Source organism: Pempheris klunzingeri, chromosome 5 (assembly GCF_042242105.1).
Source record: "Pempheris klunzingeri isolate RE-2024b chromosome 5, fPemKlu1.hap1, whole genome shotgun sequence".
Lineage (NCBI taxonomy): Eukaryota > Metazoa > Chordata > Actinopteri > Acropomatiformes > Pempheridae > Pempheris > Pempheris klunzingeri.
Window position 1 is genome coordinate 10,271,600 of NC_092016.1, and position 21,037 is coordinate 10,292,636.

Genomic DNA, 21,037 nt, shown 5'->3' on the forward strand with positions numbered 1-21,037 from the left:
ATGAAAAAAGGAAACAAGATGGGATTTTGTTTTTTCATTAGGTTGAACAAATCAGCAGGTAAGATCCGTCCAGTGGAGTTTGAGAACGCTGCCGGCTAATCGTGTTAGACAGAGGTCTGAGTCTGTGGAACACCCTGTTGAGCTTTCTCATAGGTGTGAGCCCAGCACTAAGAAACACCCATTAGGCCCTGATGATTTTCTAGACTTGTCTGCACTCCTACACTCACAAATGAATCAATTTTGATACCATGTTCATTTATTTGGTAAGACAGGTCAAAGGGCATAATTCAAGAAACATTTCTCATACCTGAGAGGTTGCTAGTTAGTGGCTATTGGTAAGACTAGTGACCAGTTATTCATTGATGCTGGATGGACAATTGAATGGACCTTGGCAATTAGATGAAGTTGGCCAGGCACTGTAGTTCAGCCTGAGGAGATACAATGTAGATGGAAGGTCATGCCACAGAGTGTCTGCCCTTTGCTTGGGTGAGCGTGGGAGTTAAAGGCACCTTAAATGTCTGTTAGGACGGGGCTAGAAAATGCTTGTTACTGGGCAAAGTGGATTTATGATGGCACAGCCTGATACCCAACACAGGGCCTAGTGTCAAAACACTGTTCAACATGGATACTCGACTTCCATAGAAGTGCTCACCTAACTTTTGGCACATTTTAGCATTTCCTGATTTGTATTGCTGCAAATATCACTAGAACTGTAGCAGTGTCTGATGCATTACTGAGGCAGAGGTAGAGGAGTACTTTCTTCCTTTCCTGCCCACATTTTCCCTTTAAATTCTTTTTTCTTGTTAACAGCTCAATCCTATGAGTTCAATCAACAATAGCTGTTTGATACTGAAATGATGTATTCATGTTGTGCCTTTGTGAGTCTGTGTTAATAAAACGTAAACCCTGCAGCTAAGCTAGTGATAATTTGAAGGCTGTTTTAGACAGTTTGAGCTGCCGAATACTTGCTCTTTGCACTAAAAACAAAGTACAGCTGAGGCTGACGCGAATATCAGTATATATGTATCAGTTTTGCAGGTGAATTAAAAATTTGACCTGACTGCAAGATGAAAAGATTCACCAAAGCTACAACAATTTATTACAAGGGGTGGGCGGTATGAATATGTGTACCTGATTTCAAGGTCATCCATCCAATATTTGCGGTGGCTTTTCACTCAAAACTGCAATGATTAACCTCAAGTGGCGTCATAGGAAAAGTCAGGGAATCAGCATTCACCCTGTGGGGAGCATGTATAGATAATTTGATGGCACTCCATCCAGTAGTTAAGATTCTTCAGTCTTGTTCAAAGTGGTATCATTAGCATCCATAGAGCCCTGCTGCTAATGCTCAGTATTTCATGAATACATAGATTGCTTGCCAGTGATTTAGCCTTTTTTTCTCCTGAGATATTGCATATAGTAGAATTGACTTTGTAGTGATGCTACTGTTGTGATCATATCATAATTTAACCTGTGATTTTCAGACCTACAATAAGTTCCTGGCAACTGGACACAAATGGAAGTCATAATATGGGGAAAAACTGGGATATTTCCTCTTACAGCATAACTATGTCATTAAACACAACACAAGTCTGCATTGTACCAGCAAAACAAACGTGTCTCTATGAAATATTTAAACAGTGTTCAGTGTCTGAGCATGCTGCAGTGTGTTAAAGCTTTAATCCCTTAATGATGAAATGTCATGTAAATACAGCTGTGCGCAGGAAGCCAGACATTCATCCTAGAGGGTGAAGGAAATTGATCCAGAGAGGAATCCTGGGCAGCCTTGGATTTTTACCATCTGCGGTATCAAATAGATATGGGTGTTATAGGAGTGGTTTTGATCAATGCCATTTGCATTTATTGGCTTTATCCTAGTTTGCGCATCCAGTCAGCAGATGCCAAACCGGAATTAATTATCTGTTAAATAAATAAATAATAAATATAGCAGATAGCTGAGACCTGTTGGTACCTTATATTAAAGCTTTCATTTTCCTGTATGTTTTTATTTCTTCTATAACACCCCTCGACATCTTTCAACTTGTGAGTCATTCGTGTTTAATAAAACATATAGAATCTGATTTGGCTCCTTTTGAATCAACTACTCAGTGTTTGTTGTCAAAGCTGGCCCTCAAATCTGAACTAAGCCCAGTTTGGGTTAATGATTTTCTCCTGCTTGGAACAAATAAGAGCCAGGTTCTCAAAATAGCCCTTGGCTGAGGCAAAGAGGAAATTTAATTATACCTGAAAGACGGGACACCGTTGTTTCCATATGAAAAGCTGCTTAGGTGCTAAATATTTACTTGGATCCCATGTAGCAGGACAATGCACCAAAAGCCCTAGAGAGCTCCTCTATATCAAAAGATTATTTCCATTTGCTTAATCTTTTTAATACACCTAATTATGCGATCTTTATGTAGAGTTTAGGAGGCAGATTTCCAAAGTGATTTGCTAACAGACTACACCTTGATTGTGTGCCGTGAAGACGTTGCTCTGGTCCTGTTTTCTTGTCTCTTATCATTCACCTTTTGTGGATGGTATTCAGTGGGAAGGTAATGCAGTTTGTGTACTGAGTATTATTGAATTATTGGGTTCTCTAATTCTCTCCAGGACTGGATAGAGAAAATAATGATTAATCTCAAAGTAAAGGATGAGCCAAAGAAATGATTAACAGGCTGTGCATTTGTTCAGTCTGTCTGTGGCCAGGGCAATAAGCCTGCATGCAGACAGAGTGGAGGGGAGAGAGGGACTGCATTCAAATAACACTTGACCTTTGCCTCCTTTCACTTTCGAGCAACTGCTAGGCTAAACCTAAGCCTCATTGGAGATTCCCCCTGACAAATAAACAGTCAAGCCACAGCTGACTTCAGACACTGCTGCTCCTTATGCACCCACCACCCCGCTCCACCTCTGTGGCCTCCATCTTTGTGTTTACATGTGACAGAAGTGGCGACCACCAGGGATCCGTTCTTCATACGGAGTTATCCAGATTGCAATGTTGATGTTTTGACTCTTTTTTTTTCGGTTCTTTGATTTAAAGTCCAGCTGGAGCTGTTTCCACACCAATGAGTCCTTAAATCCAAATCTGTAAAACTATGTATGAACCCCATACATGAAGTAGAAATCCTCACTTTCCTTGATTTATGATAAAAGTGTGTTGATATAAATGTGATTTCAGATGAGAACATGCAAGTCATTGAAAAAAAACACTATGATCTATTGCTGTAATCATCACAATTTACTTCTCATAATGAAGAGTTGCTCACTCTTGATAAACTGCCTTGATACACATGATACATGATAAAACATACAAACAAGAGCCAAACCAAATTTAGTTTGAGATATTGTGAGCATGAAGCATGAAACTCAACTAAATATTTCAGACTGTTATAAGACCAATGGAACTGAAAATGGCATTTAATTTGAATTTAAAATGGGAATTTGTGATTCAAACAGCGAAACTTGATTAACAGCAGAACTCACTTTGCTGAAAATTGTTTTATTTTCACAGCAGGTTCATGATTATCATATAAAAGTCCTGCTCTTCCAGTGGAAATTTCCACCAATCAGGCTCAAGAAATCCATCCTAAAACTGCCAACTAAATCAGCCGGATGACCACAAACAGGCTTATTTTAGCCTGTTGCACTGTTGACACAGTAAACTTTATGGGCAAAAGCCAGTGCAGACAATGTTTCCTTTACAGAAAAGAAAGCTTTATCCTCTGGGGTGCTTGTAAAATACAATGTAGAAAACAACTCCTCCATTTGCTCTAATGTTCAACCCGCTCCAGCAATCACCTCATATTGTTGTACAGTGTCTGCTTCAGCACATCCTTTCCCCTGGCATTATTGGCTGTGGACAGTATTGGCTGATTCTTGATCTTTTCCAGGAAGACACTGTCTTCCTCCATTTCCAGCAGCTTCTCTGTAGTGATGAATGTTTTCTCAGCCTGCAAGCAACAAGTCTAAATGATCCATCCTACAAAATAAAACAAATATCACAATCCTCCTCCTAAACAGCATACCCTGCTCTCTTGAGGCGAAGGAGTACTAAGGGGATATGGTTTTGAGCACATTTTAAAAACCGTATGATAACCATAAGCAAGAGATATAACATCTTGGAATCTAGCAAGTGAAGTTTGATGAAGCACAGCAGGAGAATTAAAGACTTAATGCCTGCAGAGCTGTCTAACATGATTACCTGAAGAGATGGGATGTCTGTAAGGGAGCTGATAACAAGACTTTGGTGACACCAAGGTCCACTGAGGTGTTTGGTATGTAAAATCAGGGGGTGGGGGGGAGTTCAAGTGGAGAAAGCAGATTTTTGTTTCCTCACACAGTTTTTTGTTTTAAATTCCTGCAGAAAAAAAATGTAAAGCAGTGACATTCAACAAACATTAAGTCACTGTTATCTGAAACAAAGTGAGACAATATTCAAAGTATAGATTATAACAAAAAGTTACAGTAATAATTTGCCTGGATTCTTGCCTTGTTGACTTGACATCTTACATCTGCAGCAAACCTACAAGAATCTACAGGATGATAATTAATAGTTCCCTCTCGTCACCCACGGTAATCTAACACCTTGTTCTATTCTAGACAATCTTATTTGAGAGAGACCAGACAAGAGGCAAGAAATTGAGTTTTGTGATACTGAAACCGGATTGGTTGCTGCAGATTGGGGGTGGAAGAAGAGTGCTGGTTGTTTGACAGGTTTGAGTGTGGGTGAAGACAAAGCACGCGTGCCTCCCACATACCAGCCCCTTTCTTCGAGCCCACATTTTCTCCTTCATCGCTCAAACTGCATACAGCACATGTGCACGCTTCTGTGTCTGCAGGGTAGGAATGGTTGCACGTCGAAAAATGTTAAAATAAACAAAACTAAAGTGAAAACATTACTGTCTCAACCCCTCGTGCCTTTCCACCCAAATCATAATTCAGCCTACACTCTTGTCAGTACTGGACAATGGTGTTTCAATTTACATGCACGCTCCTCCATCTACCTTATTCTACAGATGTTATATCACCCCTTTCTCTGTATTATCCTTATTCTTCCATTTGTAGTCTTGTAAGGTTAATGTTTGTGTAAGTGTTGGGCTTTTTGCCTTTGTTTTTATAATCTAAATGGACCCTTAGGATGGCCCTGGGGCACCCATGCAAAGGACGGCATAGGGCTTAGTAAAGGTACAATGAATTAATGTCTTTTATCTCACACTGTGCCCACACATCTTTGCTCGTCTCACACCATCCTATGAAACCTCCTACCCTTCCTATCTCTCGCTAAATTGGCCCTGACTGCCATTTACCTGCAACATCCACCCACTGCCATTGTCGGCCTCTTTGAAATGTCACTGTTTCCCTTGGATGTCCAGTATCCTGATAAAACACTAAAGGGTGGATGTCATCATCAGGCAGGTGAGGGGAAATGCCACTGAAACATAACCACAGTCATGTGATTTCAAATGTTTTCCAATATCCTTTTCCAATGACTGAGACTATAATTTAACAACAGGACCCATCTGATACACATTTCAGGGGGAAATGTTAATTATTATTGGAGGTGGACTTCCGTGGAAGTAGATATAGTGGCTATATTATGAATATAAGTAAAGATATTGCTGTAGCATCTACATCAAACCTGTTCCCTGGTCACCCTGTTGAGTCTGTTTTTTTGTCAGTGAATCTCTGTTCCTCTGTTCAAATGAAACAATGGTATGTTCATATTTGCTGCTCACATCCTTTTTTTCCTGACTCTTCACATTATACGTCATATACATGTGCAGAAGAACAGTACCGAAGGCATAAAACCACCTACACTCAAGTGAAACGAATGAATGAATGAATGAATGTTGCCACGCAGCTCCACTGGCTTGCAGCTGAGTTTATTGTGTAAAATATTGTCTCATTCAAAACAAAATGTACATTATACAACGCCTCTCTCTCCCTCATCTGAACACCTTCACTACAGCTCTCCTATGTCTTCTCTTACTACTGAGAAACACATGCAGTATGTTACCATAAAGCTGTTCCATCTATTGTATGATACCCCATCCTTCTGCCAACATCTTCACGCCTGTTCCCTCCCACACCTTTCATTCTGCTTCTGCTCGCAAATCCTCTGAGGTCCCTCCTCTGACATCAATTCAGCACCTCTGTTCAAAGCTGAGGAGCTTGTTTTATTAGCACCTGTGTGAGTATCCTTGATGCTGTTACAAAGGCAATTAAAGATAAATAACCCTGCCCTTTTCCACTCAGGCTCTGAGAGGCTTTGTGTTGAAATACCAGGTAGATATAAGCAGCTTATTCCACCAGTTGTTCATTTGCTTTCTAGATAGATAGATAGATAGATGGACAGATAATTTAGCTCTTATATAATACTTTTACTTTTAATAATTTTACTTTACAACGCAACATTCATCTGAAATTGATTTGACACGTTTTCCTCCTTTAAAGGAACTTTCTTTGTCTGAATCAAGGGTCTAAAGATAGGAGAACTGTAAGCTGTGATGGAATTTCAGTGAATTTCCCCCTATGGGGGATCAATAAAGAAAAGTCTAACATGTTGGAGAATAGCCTACACAGAGAACACCTTCAGTTTGTGCCACTACTTTTTTGTTTTGCGATGGTGGCTTGATTTGAACAAGTGAGAATGCTGAATATGCATTAGCATCTGCACTGAAGATACTTTGAGATGTTTATAGAGAAAAAAGTATATTTGTGGGACTCAAATTGTTGTGGCTGCGTCCTATTTTTTGCAGTTGCAGGTGGAATATCTTAAATGTTTGAGTTTGAAGTAACCCGTAAGTATTCAGATGGACTATGTGACTAATTACAAAAATTGCTCGTATTAAGTAACTGAAGTAATCTGACCCGACACTGACAGTGAGAGTGTATACTTTTAGTAAAAACTACTACAGCATTTGTTATTTCCTGTCTATTCCGTCTATTACGGTAGTGGCGATGCATTCGGCGCCTTCGTGTGAGCTCGGGTTTTTACGGCGCTGCTCGGCTGCTTCGGAGTGTTAGCTGCTCCGCTCTGCGTGATCGCGGAGCTGAGCGATGTTCCTCCACACCATCCACCCCGCTCACTCTCTGCCATAACAGCCAGCGTTACACCCCGAGGAAAAACTCCGGACACCACTCCGCTTCCTGCTGTAAGTTACACACACACGCCCTGTGCTTTTAAACGCCTTTTACTCGCGTCTTTCTCTCAATTTGAGCCCTAAATTTTTACTTGAAGATGCTTCCCGCTGTGTTTTTGTATCTGTCAACGTCTTGGAGAGTTAACACTAACTGCTAGCTTAAATATAACTAAGTCACTCGGCGCTGCGTGGTCGGAAAAGATTGTCGACTATTTAAGGGGTTTTTTTTGTGTTTAAAGTTGTTGTCTTGTAGCTTTAGTTTATTTTTCTTTAAAGTGTGGGCTACATTAGAAAAGCCGGGTAAGTGAAGTGAAGCGTGGAGGGCAGCGCTGTCAAATATAAACCGTTCAAGACGAAAAACATTCAATTATTTTTATTTTTTTCAATGTGAATTAACCTTACGGAAAACGGCTCGTCTTCATTTCTTCTCTACTTGGTTTTATGGCTTAGCTTCACAACCGTATTTAAAGACTGAGCTGCTCCGCACCATCCGGCAACAGTGAAGTTATTCAGCAGCCAAAGGTTAACATTAGCGAGCTACTAATAATTACCCAGTCTGAAGAAGTGCTGTGGTTTTTAAACATTACAGTTCACTGAGACGAGTGTGTTGGTGGGTAATTCTGCTGGGCTAAACCCCCCCTAATAAATCAGGTTAAGACGTTGGATAAATGTAAAGTTACGTGAAAGAGGTGGCGGAGTTAGCTGCTTAATAGGTGAAAGTGGATTAACCGGTGTGGTGGGCAGCCAGAGCCAAAACACACCAAAGTCTGGATTTGTCACTGTTAGAAATTGCCCAATCAAGCCATCTCTTAAAGGGACTAAAAATGCCAAATGTACCAGCTGTGTTTATCAAAGAAGCAGCCAGACACACACACACACACAGGAGTGTGCTGTAATTTTTATGTGAAATTTGTACTTAGATATACTGAAATTTGAGATCAAACATCCAATGAGACTAACCACAAATGTTATGAAGTGTGATAAAATAGTTTGCTGCTTCATTCTTATGAGTGATAAATCATTCAGAGTGAGTGTCTGCCTCTCAGTTCAGTTGAGTGTTTGGTGTGTCAAGACTTGTCCCAAGTGCAGCTCAGCAATGCTGCAGCGCTCTCCCAATAAACAGTCATGAGGGAACTGAGCTACTCAAGCTTACCGTGAAGCAGTCTGCAAGAAAAGTCTCAATCCTATATGGAGGAGTACTGAAATAGTTGAGAGCTTTCGAAGCAAGAGGAGGCCATGAGCAGCTGTTTTTTTTTTTTTTTTTTCCCCTCAGAATGACACCACTGCTGAATGCATGCTTATGCATCGACATGCCCACGTTTGTAAAGCTGCGAGCATTTCAACACACAACAAAACCTAGCCTGAGATGATGGTTTGGGTCAAACAAAAGCCAATAACATGAGGGAGGCGACTATGGTGGCTATTACGTTCCTCGCGTCTCTGAAGGGAAAAAAAAATGTAATGTCGAATAGGGAGATAAACGAGATATTGGCCTTCCTCGTTTATCGGCCTTGTAAATTGCTCATTTGGTTTGTCTTTTTCATGAATCAAGCCTTATTCTCACGGCAGCCGCTGCACTGTTTTTCTCTAATCGCCTTGTGATCAGGAATCAACATGTCACCCAGACGATGTGGGCGGGTGGGGGATTCTAATTGGCCGAGGAAATGGGAAAGATGAAGCAGGGCTTCCTTCTCTGTTCTTTGTGCCTCTAGTGACAAAGTTTTCAGCTTTGTGGAAAATGAATAAAACTGATGTGGAGGGGGCCGCAGTGGATATCTATTGAAGATACTGTGGTTGTGCTGATATAGCCATCAGCAATTTTTCTGGCTGAAGTACGTGTTCAACAGTATCTCTGTACTTTTAACCAAACCAAGCATGATGAAACCATTAGATATTTTCGCTGTTAACATAGTCACACTCTGCTTTCTAAATTCAGGAGGGGCTCTGGTAAATGGGTCAGATCTGGCCTGACCTTTTAGACTGTTTTCTTTTTCCATGAACGCTTGTGACTGCAGGATATTATCACCTCAGCGAGCCCTTGAACACTCTTTCAGCTATTGCTGCAAGCTCTTATCCCTAATGGCTCTCTGTGCCACCTAGTAGTGTTACACATCATCTTACAACTACACTTAATACCTGTCTGATCAATGGAAATATTACATTATATTATAACCTTCCTATTCGAAGTGGCAGATGTGCCACAGGGGAACTGTTGATGGAAGCAGGGCTATATTTACTACAAAACTGAGTGAAATGTAAGAATAATTTCTGTTTGCAAGTTTTGAATGTGTCTCCATGCAGTCCACCAGACTGGATAGAGCGTTAACCCGGTCTCAGTGGAGCTGGGCTATGAGAATATGAGGCTGAAGCGATCCTTGGAGAGTTAAGCAGTGGCATATGTAGATGGTTATGTGTCTCTGTGTAGTTTCTGTGAAGAGTCACAGAGGCAAGCAGTGGCGCCTAGTACAGCCCTGGGCTGTCCCACAGGTCCCTCACACACTGTTGGCATGCTGCATGCTGGGTAGCCAAAGCAGATGGTGACCCCTTTTTTGTTTTAACTCCTCAGTGATTAATTAACACTTCTGTTCACAACTCAGTCTACCAATGACACTACAAACTGTAATAATTATAATTGTAATGGTTATTTTTAGTTGAGCTGCACAAATGGACATTTGGAGGCCACTGAAAGTGTGAGGGTAGTATTTATGCTGCCTGAGGCACAGTAGCACAAAGTGATTTTTCTCTCAACAGTGGCTGTAAAGAATTTTCGCCTTAAGGCAGTTTTTTTTTTAATACTATGAGTATGGCTAAATTATGCATTTTAAAATCACAACTGTCTACAAAGATCTCTCTCACTAGAATTATTTTGGTAATTGCCACTTTAGATTTATTCTTAAAACAAAAACAGATGTGATTCACCTCGGCAAAATGGTGGTTATCTATTTTTAGTTTTATTTTTCTGTGCTGACTTCTCTGTCTGTAAGGACTACTATGCACCAGCAGTGTTGTTCCACCAGTGTGGATGGCTTTCTTCCTTTTGCTTTTAATTTCCTACTGTCTGCTGTGACAGTGGCTAAGCCATACGCCTTGATAATGACCCTACAGCAGATGTGCTACTGTTTATTTCCAGTAGACAAGATTAGAGAATACGCTGCTGACCATATGCTGCTTTTCAGACATTGACTTTTTATGGCAGTTATAGGCTGTCCAACTCAATAATTACATCTAGGAACGGCAGAAAAGAAATTCAATTGCTGAGTGGTGTCAAAACACTGTGGGCAATTTCTGTGTATATTTGGCAAGTAATTTCTGTCAGGCAGTTCCAGCTGTCTGCATGAACTCCGCATAATCTCATTTGGGATTCATTATCTTTGATAAACTCTTCAGCTCAAATTGTAATGTTGTACAACATGTGGTGCCATCTTTTGTTTGACTTGCTTGCATCCTCGTTTGTTTGCTCAAAAATATTTCACTGGCTTTTATGGGACTTCTGTTGTCGTTGCAATTTAGTAAAGATATTTCAGAGAAAAGACATTTTTCGTTTTAAAACTTGCAATGATTTTCAATTGACAGGTAAACTTTAAGCAACCCCCCCACCCTCCAATGACATTTGGAACAGCGTTGTAGAGGCAGCAGCATCAGCGTCTTCAGTAGGAGCAAGACGTGAACTCCACATCAAATCGTGTCTGTATTCAGTAAGTAATAGTTTTGTTTTTGTTTAACTTCACTCATTCACAATTGTTAGATATTGTAAAAATTATAGTTAAAGACCTACTGTCACCTGAAATGAGGAGTATGCAGGGCTGTGCTGGTCAGCTGTACAGAGAGTGAGTGAGAGTGGAGCATGGTGACTGTTGTGTGTGCATGCTTTGAGTTTATGGTTTCACATCATTTCCCCCTTGCCTTGTGGACAAAGTCCCCTTTCAGTTCTCCTTGACAGCACCCATACATCACGGCAAACATTTTCAACACTTGCAAACTATATCTGGTTAACTGCCCTCCTGGTAACCTTTTACTAACAGAAGGCGCCTCTTACAAAATGATGAAAGAAATGTAAATACCTCAGCTGCTAAAATCTTATGGATTGAGGCGGTAGCTTTTTCCCTTCATAGGCTCTCAAGATCCATCCCCATGCAGGTTGCTTCATCCTTATCCTACAGGCGTTTCATCTACATTTAGTCACAGCTTTCATTTAGACATTGGAACTCAGCAGTGGTTCATCACTGAACATTTGCTGAGCTGACAACTGTAGCTAGTGTACTGCATTATGGCCCACTTAACCTGCAGTTCATCTTGGGGTTGCATCACGTTTGTTATAGAAAACTACTGATTTGAGTAATGTCTTGTCATGTTTAAAAAAAAAAAAAAAATAGATAGTTGCAACTAATGATTGTTTAAGTTTTTGATTGATATGCCCTTTCCTGATTAATTGGCAAATCATTTGGCCTGGAAAATGTTGTTAAATGTCAGAATATAGTGATAAATGTTGCAGCAAAGGTTAGATAGAATAGGCAGAATAGATGTCCCTGGTCCAACTTTGCCAACACTGGTTTAACAATATGTGTTTAAAGCCACTTTCCTGTTGTGATGGTTAAGATAAGAATGAGAATTTCAATCCTATGACCCAAATAGTTTTATATGTCTGGGACAATCATCTAAGCCAGCGGCGCCCATTCCTGTGCCATGGCAGAATATACAGGTTTCCTCCCAAGAAACACTCCTCTCTCATTTGATGCCTGTATTATTTTTAGTTTTATAAATAACCAGTCTGTATACAATTTCATGATAACATCTGAAATTATACCTCATCCAAATTCTCTGTATCATCCCCAGTGAGATATCTTAACTATACTGCATTTAAAAAGCTTAAGGAAAAATGAGCATATTGGAAAATACTGAAGACTGTCATCTGTTCTGTATGTAATTAACAGAACTCAGGCATGGTAACTCAACAACAGGTGACCCTGTGGTCATCAGGCATCGCCCCGTCCGCATCTTGCATGCTGCTGACTGTAATACAAAATGTGAACAAACACAACCACCTGCAGCCATTAGACGTCCACATATTTGCACTGTATTCATGCTGATAGAAGCATATTAAAACATTTTTTTAATTTCTTATTGAAGTTTTTGTCTCTCTCCAGACATGATCCATTATAATACAGATGAAGGAGTAATAAATCACACTTCCTGAAGGATGAGGCATATTCAATGCAAATGTATGCAAATGCATGCTAACAACCTGGCCCCGTGTTGTAGAAAATGAAAAAAAACCTAGGGTAAATAATTCAATTTCAGCCTGTTGCCAAACTGCACTGCACTGCACTGCACTCAATACATATTAGACACACACACAGTCACTCATTCATACACACATACACAAACACATTACAGTAATTTCTTTGTGGGTGTTCCAGATCCACAAACACGTTAGCCTGACACCGCTGCCCTGATGTGACACCTTGGGTAACAGTTTTGAACCTCAGCTTCCTTTCGTCAGTGCAAGAGCTCAAGCAGCAACTGCAACTAAGAGGCTCTACAAGACTGGCTTTAAAGGCAGATTATAATGGTCAAAACGTCATGCAAGTAAAGTAAAATGCTATTTGACTTCCATGTCAACTACTAATGCCGTTTAATAGTCCCCAAACTGTGCTCACTTCTTACATTCTAATACATCAGCTATGATGCAGCCATATTACGTTTTTAGTCCTGGATAATAAGTCAGTATTATACTTAACTGACTTTAAGTGGACTCTTGATATAATCATGTTGTGTTGTTTTACAAAATTCATCCGAATTGCAACTAACAGCTGACAAACCAAATGATTTAAGTCTTTTCTTTTAAATTGGTGAAAAGTTTTGTTTGAGATAATGCCGTGGAACAGAGTTTATTGCATTGAACATCAGTTTGAGTATTTTACATAAGCCATATATGAAAGATATTTTAGAGATATTTTTATCAAAGGGCAGTTCCACCTCTGTTTCTTTCTGAGCTTTTCCAAATGGAAATGCTCACTCAGCTGTTAGCAAAAGTGGTGACGTAGATAATGCATATACCAATTTTCAGGCGAGCAGCGGCCTGGCTGATCATAACAGAAGCACATTTCTCCCTCTTGGCCTGTCTCTCTGACAGATAATTGATATATCATCACGCTTTGCGGTGCTTCTGCCTCCTGTGTGTTTCTGGCAGAAGGGTAACAAGGCAAACAATAGTGATGGAGTTAAATGAAGAAGGAGCTGTGGATGGTGGAAAGGAAGCGCAACAACAACGTCTATTATGGCTAAAAAGCTAGTTTGGAAGATTGAGAGCGTACTGGCTTGGCACGGTCATGAAGAGAAGAGGCACTTAAAGGCGTGAGAGGGTTTATGTATAGCAATGTCATCACACAGAAACCTACAGGTCACATGGGAATAAGTTTATAGAAGGGTTCAGGAAAATAGCATACTTGGACCAAAATGTGAATTTACTGATTTGAATACAGACTAGCTCCAGAATGACTAAAAAAAACATAAAAGATAATATATCCGCCCTTAGATACAATGATTTTCAAACTATATTGCCCAGCCTTAATATTGTGTTACAGCTTTAGAGATTTTAGTTGCATCATTTCTGGTTCTGATAGGATTTCTGACATTAATGAGGTAGAGAAATGAGCAACATCTTACTTTTATTACATTTAATTGTTCATCTAAATAGCTAGGGAATGAACTGAAACCAACAGGACAAGGAGACAAATGACCAATCACATCGTTCTTGAACATCAGCAGGCTTGATTTGCCACTGGCTGAGTTTGATTCCCTCGTTTGTTTCTGTGTAAACTCAGCTGAGCCCTCATGGCATTTGTGGTAAAAACCTGATTAGCAAGCTGCGTGGGTGTATTCACATTTACCAAGAGGCAGCTCTGGCATATCTGAAGATGAGTTAACAATATAGTTTTACAAAAAAGGTAGAGAACCTTTTTGTCGACAAAAGTTGGAAATATTTTGGAAGTTGTGCCTATCTAATAGAAATATTCAGAACAAAGGCATAACCATTATTCAGCTTTGTTTTTTTCCCTGGCTATGACCTTTTCACTGTGAAAATGGAAAGTGATTTCATTTGATTTAGGTCTGATTTAGCCACTGTGGGCTATTGAGCAAATTGTGGCCAAGATTTTAGTTTACAAGCTGTCTTTGCTTTTCCTGGCAGTTTAATATGGCATACACATTCAATATTCTCTACATCTAAACTAGTCCAGCATGTTTGACAGATGTGTTAGCAATGCAGCTGCTGCAGCTAACATTACCAGCTCCATGACTGTTTCAGGCTCATCGAATCAAGGCATCATGTTAGCTTTATTTAAGAAAAATAATCCACTTATTATCTCAGGGCACAGCATTCGTTTTAAGTACTTCTACTCTATGTTCGTAAATAATCCCACTGCTGACATCTGTCAAGCTGCAGCCACAGCTTTGTCAGTGGGTAGCAGGAGTCTGACACCCAAGTCTAACCCATTCTCCATCGCTAGATGAGGGGAAATGACACAAGAAAAAAAAAAAACCCAGAAAAACAGCCAGATTTGACCGGGCAGTCACCAAGTGTACTGTGAAAGATTTACAGCCCTTCACCACAGTGAAGTCCAGCTGGTTGAGGTGTGCGTAGTAGCCAGTGGTGGAATGTAAGTACTTTTACTCAAGTAGTATCCTTAAGTGCAAATTACTTTACTTGAGTATTTGCATTTCATGCCACTTTATACTTCTACTCCACCACTTCTCAGAGGGAAATATTGTTTTTCACTTCACTACGTGTGTCTGACAGTTTTAGCTTCTTTACAACTAAGCAACACTACAAATACATGATGGTCTGGTACTGGTACTGGTTTATTGGTGTTGATAAAATCCCAACAACACTCATTACTAACAAGGATATAACATTTGCAGGAATATATGTAATGACTTCTCAAAAGAAAATGACCTGCTTATTTTGCCAAATTCACTGTTCAACCAACAAACTAAGATAACATAACTGAAATGTTATCTATGTGTAGTCAAACACATGCACGCTGTTTAGAGATACATCTTTTTGCTTTGTATTTTCTGCAGACAAAAGGAAGGTTGAAGTTTTAGGGAGGTTGTAAACAGCAGTGTTCCAAGTATTGATTTTCTGTCACATAGAGCCTTTATTATTTGCACTCTGTCTGCAGTGTGGGGGAATGATGGACAAACCAATCACAGAGTCTGAATAGTAACAAGAATGGTATGTGCCTGTGTTGGTATGCATGCAGTTGTGTGTATGGGACTGTTTGTGGAAGATGCTCCGTTTACTGATATGGGGAATTGATTCAAGTGTTTCTATCATTGCATCAGAGCTGAGTAACACAGAAATAATGACAGTCTGATGAAATACTGAGTTGTAGCTGTAAGCTTGGAGATGAGGGTTGTCTCAGGAGAATAGGCCTTGGTCAGATTCTTAGCGGGTGTTCAGACAGAAAACAGCCCTGTGTTAAAACACTGTCAGGGGCTGCGGTAATTGCGGCCTGTTGTTTCAGGTACAGGTGAGAAGATGAAATAGGATCCTAGAAAGTCGGTGTAAGAAGGAGATCTATGAAATGAAGGCTTCCCAGATGCTAAAACACTGCACAGCACTATGATACTATGAGATGTCAGCCAGGTTCAACCTTTTGCTCATGTATGGGGTGCACAAAGCTCTGTTTTTTTTTTTTTCTCTGTTTTGATTCAGTGTAAACACCAAAACTGTATTGTATTGTAAAGGCACTGATATCAACACTGGTAATGGAGCCCAGTCCTGAGTCAGTCAAACATGATATGAAGGTGGCCGCAAACAGCAATGTTGAAGTATCATATATAGAGAAAATACGGCAGCAATGAGCAAACCACTGTGATGTGCAAAGTGGTCACAAGCAATTAGCAGCTCAAGAAACAGGCTGCAGCGTAAATATGCAGTAGAGGGGGAGCGCTGTGTGGCTACTTGGTATTTGTTTGAAAATGATGGCCAAAAAGCTTTTCAGCTTCAGGATTACTGCTCTGTACTCTGGACCCCTCTGTCTCTAAAGCCATTAAAGTTGAGAACAAACTCTATAATATCAGAGATAATTTAGTTGACCCAGCCACTCGTAAAGTGTGAGGGAGGTAGCACATCAATGATAATTGCTGTCACATTTGTTTTGATATTTTCTGCATCGCTCTCGTATTGTGAGCCGCAGAACATGGTGATTTGTCACGCCAGCCAGCCGGCAAATTAAATGTCAACATCATCAATCCTTGCTGCTCTTGGAACACACATCTTTACAATTTAGTAAGTTGAAAAGTAAGTTTCAGTGTTTTGTGGATCAGTAACACTAGTCTAGTTTGTCTCAAAGAAAACATCTCTCTCTCTCTGTCTCTGTTTGTGTCATTGCTAGAATGCTAGAATGCAATTTTTCCCCGAATGCCAACCCTCTGTCATGTATATACAGTCACATTGCTGCCCAATATTCAACCGTGTGGGAACAAGGTAGAAGTTGTTATTGCCAATACTGAAAAGCCTCCACACCTTATTGATGCTGTAGGCATCACTGTGGAGTCCTCTTGTTGGCTCATTTAAACTTGATAGGCAGTAAAAGCCTGTTTGTTGCTCTGCGAACTGACGAGCGTGTGTGTGCATCCATTACCACTACCGCCTCTGGAATGATGAGGATAGGATTGTGTAACAAGCTCTCTTACACATGTTCAGAAGAGGAAGTTAGATGAAAATGCAAACATTTAATGAAATGACCCACATGTTACCAGATGCCAATATAAATGACGACATGTTTGATATTTTAAGGATCTTTCTTTGACCTTTACCAGGCAATTAATTCCACAGAATGAGATCCCTAGAGACACAGATTTAGCCCTCGAATGAGTACTCTTCGTCATCCAGCAGGGCTGCCTAGCAACCAGGTAGCGCTCCAGCAAGCAAGACAAGCAGAGCAAGGAGGGACCAAGTCGAAGGTTTGAAATAGTCATATTGTGACACATCAAGGACCAGTCCTCTATATTTAACATCATTTCATGTATTGATTTGTCACTTATTGATTTGTGCTAATGAAAGTCAATCAACAATCACAACCATGACAAAATCAGTTGTGCTTTGTAGCACATATTGAAATATTTTGCAAGACTTAAAAATTCAGCAAAAGAATAATGTTTTCATTCTTCTGCTGTTCATAGTCTGATGCCTGCAGGAGGTGTACAGCCAGAAAGCTGTTTCAGTTGCTTTAACACTCAGTCATTGAGGGGGTGAGAGAGTAAAGGCCCCCAGCCCTGTGGGTCTCCTAGGAACACAGCAACATGTCTGCTCCACTGTTAGAAACTGCAGATTGTCACACTCCCTTTTTAATTCTTCACCACATTGTCAAGAAGATCAGAAAAGCAGAAGTATGTAAAAAGGAAAGGTCAGAAGATGGCATACAGTTGAAAAGGGGTGAGATTGGTAGAAAATGAATGTGCTTTTTGCTTATATCTCCTGCTTTAATAAATATAGTTTTAGAATATGAATGTACACCATACCCTCAGGCCCAGACCAAGTTTGCAGTCTCACCCTTAATCTCCCAAGCTAAAGCTACACCTCTGCAGCCCCATGATTTATGTACAGTTCTTTCTTCACAGTGTTTTTCTCTTAATCATTCCTCATAAGGGGAGGAAAATAATCTTTTATCTACGGGTTACAGAGGGCTGTATGTCCAAAGATCTTACAGCTTTGTTGATTGTTAGTCGTAACATTTGGATCCTGTGTCTGGCCCTACTAGCCCCAGGAAACTACACCATACAAACATTTTGTTGAGTGGAGTATGAGAAGTATTTATAGCTGGGGTTTTTTTCCCCCTTCACTGCTGGAGAAAAACCATAACAGAGCAAAAATGCCATCATTTTATAAACTCCAGTCTCCAACCATTGCTGTGATTTTAAAATGTCACCATTACTGATCATAACCCGAGGTAATCTACTTATTAAACAGCCATGCAGATTTCTTACAGCTCTTACCAAGATGTACTTCAACAATTCAACCCCATAACCACAGAAAAGCAAAACTCTCCCAAGCAAAGTCAATTTCACAACACTTTTAAAGGCTCCACTGTGTCTGTTATTGTGTGCATTTTTAATGCTATGCAAGTAATAATTCTGATTGTTACCCACAAGCCAAAAAACTACAGTTTACCATTATCTTGCAGTGAAATGTAATTTACCTTAATCTGCAAAGTGCTGCAACAAAACCCTTTTTTACTGTGATAGTGTTTTGTGTGGTTAATTGTCTAGGTTACCTTTTGAATTGCCTAAAAATCTCCTAATTTGCCAGCGGTCTTGAGGGGAAAATGAACGGGCGTGCACTTTTATCCACTAATAACCATTTGTTGTGCGTCATTAAAGCCTGCCTCATTAGATCATTTAATTAGAATTTGCTAACAGTTACCCTGGACAACAAGCATTCGACATCTGGTATTTCTTTCTACCTTTGACTCCACTACACTACGCCACCACAATTTCATATTGTCTGAAAGTTTTGCAGCTTTAGTTGATATTTCATTACAATAATGAAACAAAACAAAACACCTTCTCCTGCTTTTCAACCTGCCTACCCCCCCAGTGTAATTATGCATACAGCATATCTTAACATCACAGTGACACTGCAATAATAAGCTGCTGCAGAGATGAGGAAATAAACAATAGCCCTAACTGTTAGTCACAAGCATAACGGTAAAAACAATCATTATATTTGAGTACTGATAATTACTGGTTTGCTGTTTCTCACAGCAGTGTCTTACAGCACAGCAGAGACGGAGATTTGAATCTTTGAGTCAGCTCTGTTGGCGTGTACGTTTTCTCATCTTCTATTCTTCATGTGTGCTGGATCCCTGCTGAGGTCTGATAGTTTTGCTCCTTGAAGGAGCTCATTCACCTCCCAGCTGCGCGTGTGCGCTAAGTGTCAGCTCTGCTTTTCCTCACCATGTCTTTGCTGCTTCTGCGTTGGCTTCACAGTTAGGCTGCCCTGTCAAGATGGCTCCAGAGATAGAAACGCCAAACAATCACTGGCAAGCCTCAGTGACTTCATACACTAGACTAGACCAGAGGACCCCCCCAAGTCCTGTGACCCACATGGGGCCCTATGTAACAGATGGTAAAAACAAACCACCTGTCATTCTTACACACCATTAAATTATACATTGTGTTTGTACAAACTGGTGTCAAGTCATACTACCTGTCCCCTTGCTGAGGTTTGTTTTGTGGCAAAGCACTGACACAAATATACATGTATGTAAAATATATAGTTTAGAAATTATTTATTTTTTTAGTTTTAGAAATCATGTTTGAAAAAGTAGGTGTCATAATTTATTCAAAGGGTACGCATTTACATAATGGTTCACTTTGTATGGAGCAAGCACTGGCCCCCTACTGCACCCACCGAGTGAACCGGTTACTGGGGTGTGTTGGATTATGGACTGTCTGTAGCCTTAAAGGCAGAGTTTGCAGTGTTGGAGGAACTAGCGAGAGTAGTTAGATTTTTGAAAGCATCCATCCGAAAATGTCCCCCCCCCTCCCTTCCATTCATTATGTCCACCACCACTGACTCACAGTTTCTCTCGGCTTTTCAGTCTGATAAATAAACAACTCTATTAGATGCCACAATCATACAAACACAAGCAAAACAGCCGTCATAAATGTAATGTTACCTTTAGATCAGAGTCACTGCTCACTGGGCACAGAGGCTGTGCTTGGTGCTGTTAGCTCACTAAATGACGGCCGCAGTCAGCAGCGGCTCTCTCTTGTTTTTCAGCTCAGTGGGTGTGTGCTTCATGCTGGTAACTCATGATAGTGTGCCACTAAGCCGCAATTTAAATTTTGGCCTCACTTTTTCTGCCTTTCAAGTGCGTCTAGCTCGCTAGCTTTAGCCTTGTGGAAGACTCCAGTCACGTGCAATGGGTGCACTTGCAGCCTGTGTGCAGGAAGGCACGAAAGTGGGTAGACAGGCAGGTTGGCTGTCCAGTTATTTCATTTGGTCCATACGAAATAATTGGATGAGTTTACTGGATTTCTTAAAATGTTTTTGTCAAACTATTTGATTCATTGACCCTGCCTTTAATGTTACAAGATTGCAAGTCTCATTACATTCATACAGTATATTTAATATTTTTTATTTAAAGTGTTTAGGAATTATAATGCATTTTCTGCCATTGAGGAAATACATTTCTGATGACTGAAAATAAGACAAAAGTTTTTGTATTTTTATTTGTTACCTCATATTCAGGTCACTACAGTATATGGACCAGTCCAGCCAGATTGACTATTTTTTTGTCAACGCAAAGGTCAATAAAACACAGCCAAATAATCAGCATTGCAAAAATAATGTATTACAATCCTTTATATTTTTCTTTTTGTAATTAATTTGTAAAGGAGTAGCTTTAGTGAGAGAAAATGGAGGGATGCTTCTACTGAGATCCATCTGGGCCACTGTACTGTGAGCTCATTATCCACAATCCACTGTTCATTGGGCAATGCTTGAAACAGCACGTTCTTGACTGATATCATGTAGCATTCAATTATCATTATTTGAATTAAGAAGGGAGAATTGAACTGATTTGCTTTCCCAAATAGATGTATTAGTAACATTTCATTACTGCGATAGTGACCAATGGGATACTCAGCTTCGCATGTAATTGTGACTCCCCAAAGATCTTCAGTAACCACTCTAGGAATACTCTTACATAACCACATTGAAGTAAGTCAACCAACGGAGCGTAATTTCCCTTGCTACATTGTGATGTAATAACAGCATATTAGGCAGGGAAACTCCAAATCCCAGGAATCATTAGGACTAGTTCATTCCATGGTAGCTGTCCCCAGATGATTTAACACTATTAATCCGTTTGACTCGGCAC

General features: G+C 40.1%; 1 protein-coding gene across 1 annotated transcript in view; it reads left to right on the plus strand.

Moving 5' to 3' along the window:
• The first annotated feature begins 7,098 nt into the window (after positions 1 to 7,098).
• The window catches only part of tp53i11b (tumor protein p53 inducible protein 11b), a 33,627-nt gene continuing 19,688 nt past the window's right edge, over positions 7,099 to 21,037 (plus strand). The window contains exon 1 of the mRNA XM_070830792.1: positions 7,099 to 7,154. The gene's annotated coding sequence lies outside the window, so the exon portion shown is untranslated. The remainder of the gene's footprint in view (positions 7,155 to 21,037) is intronic.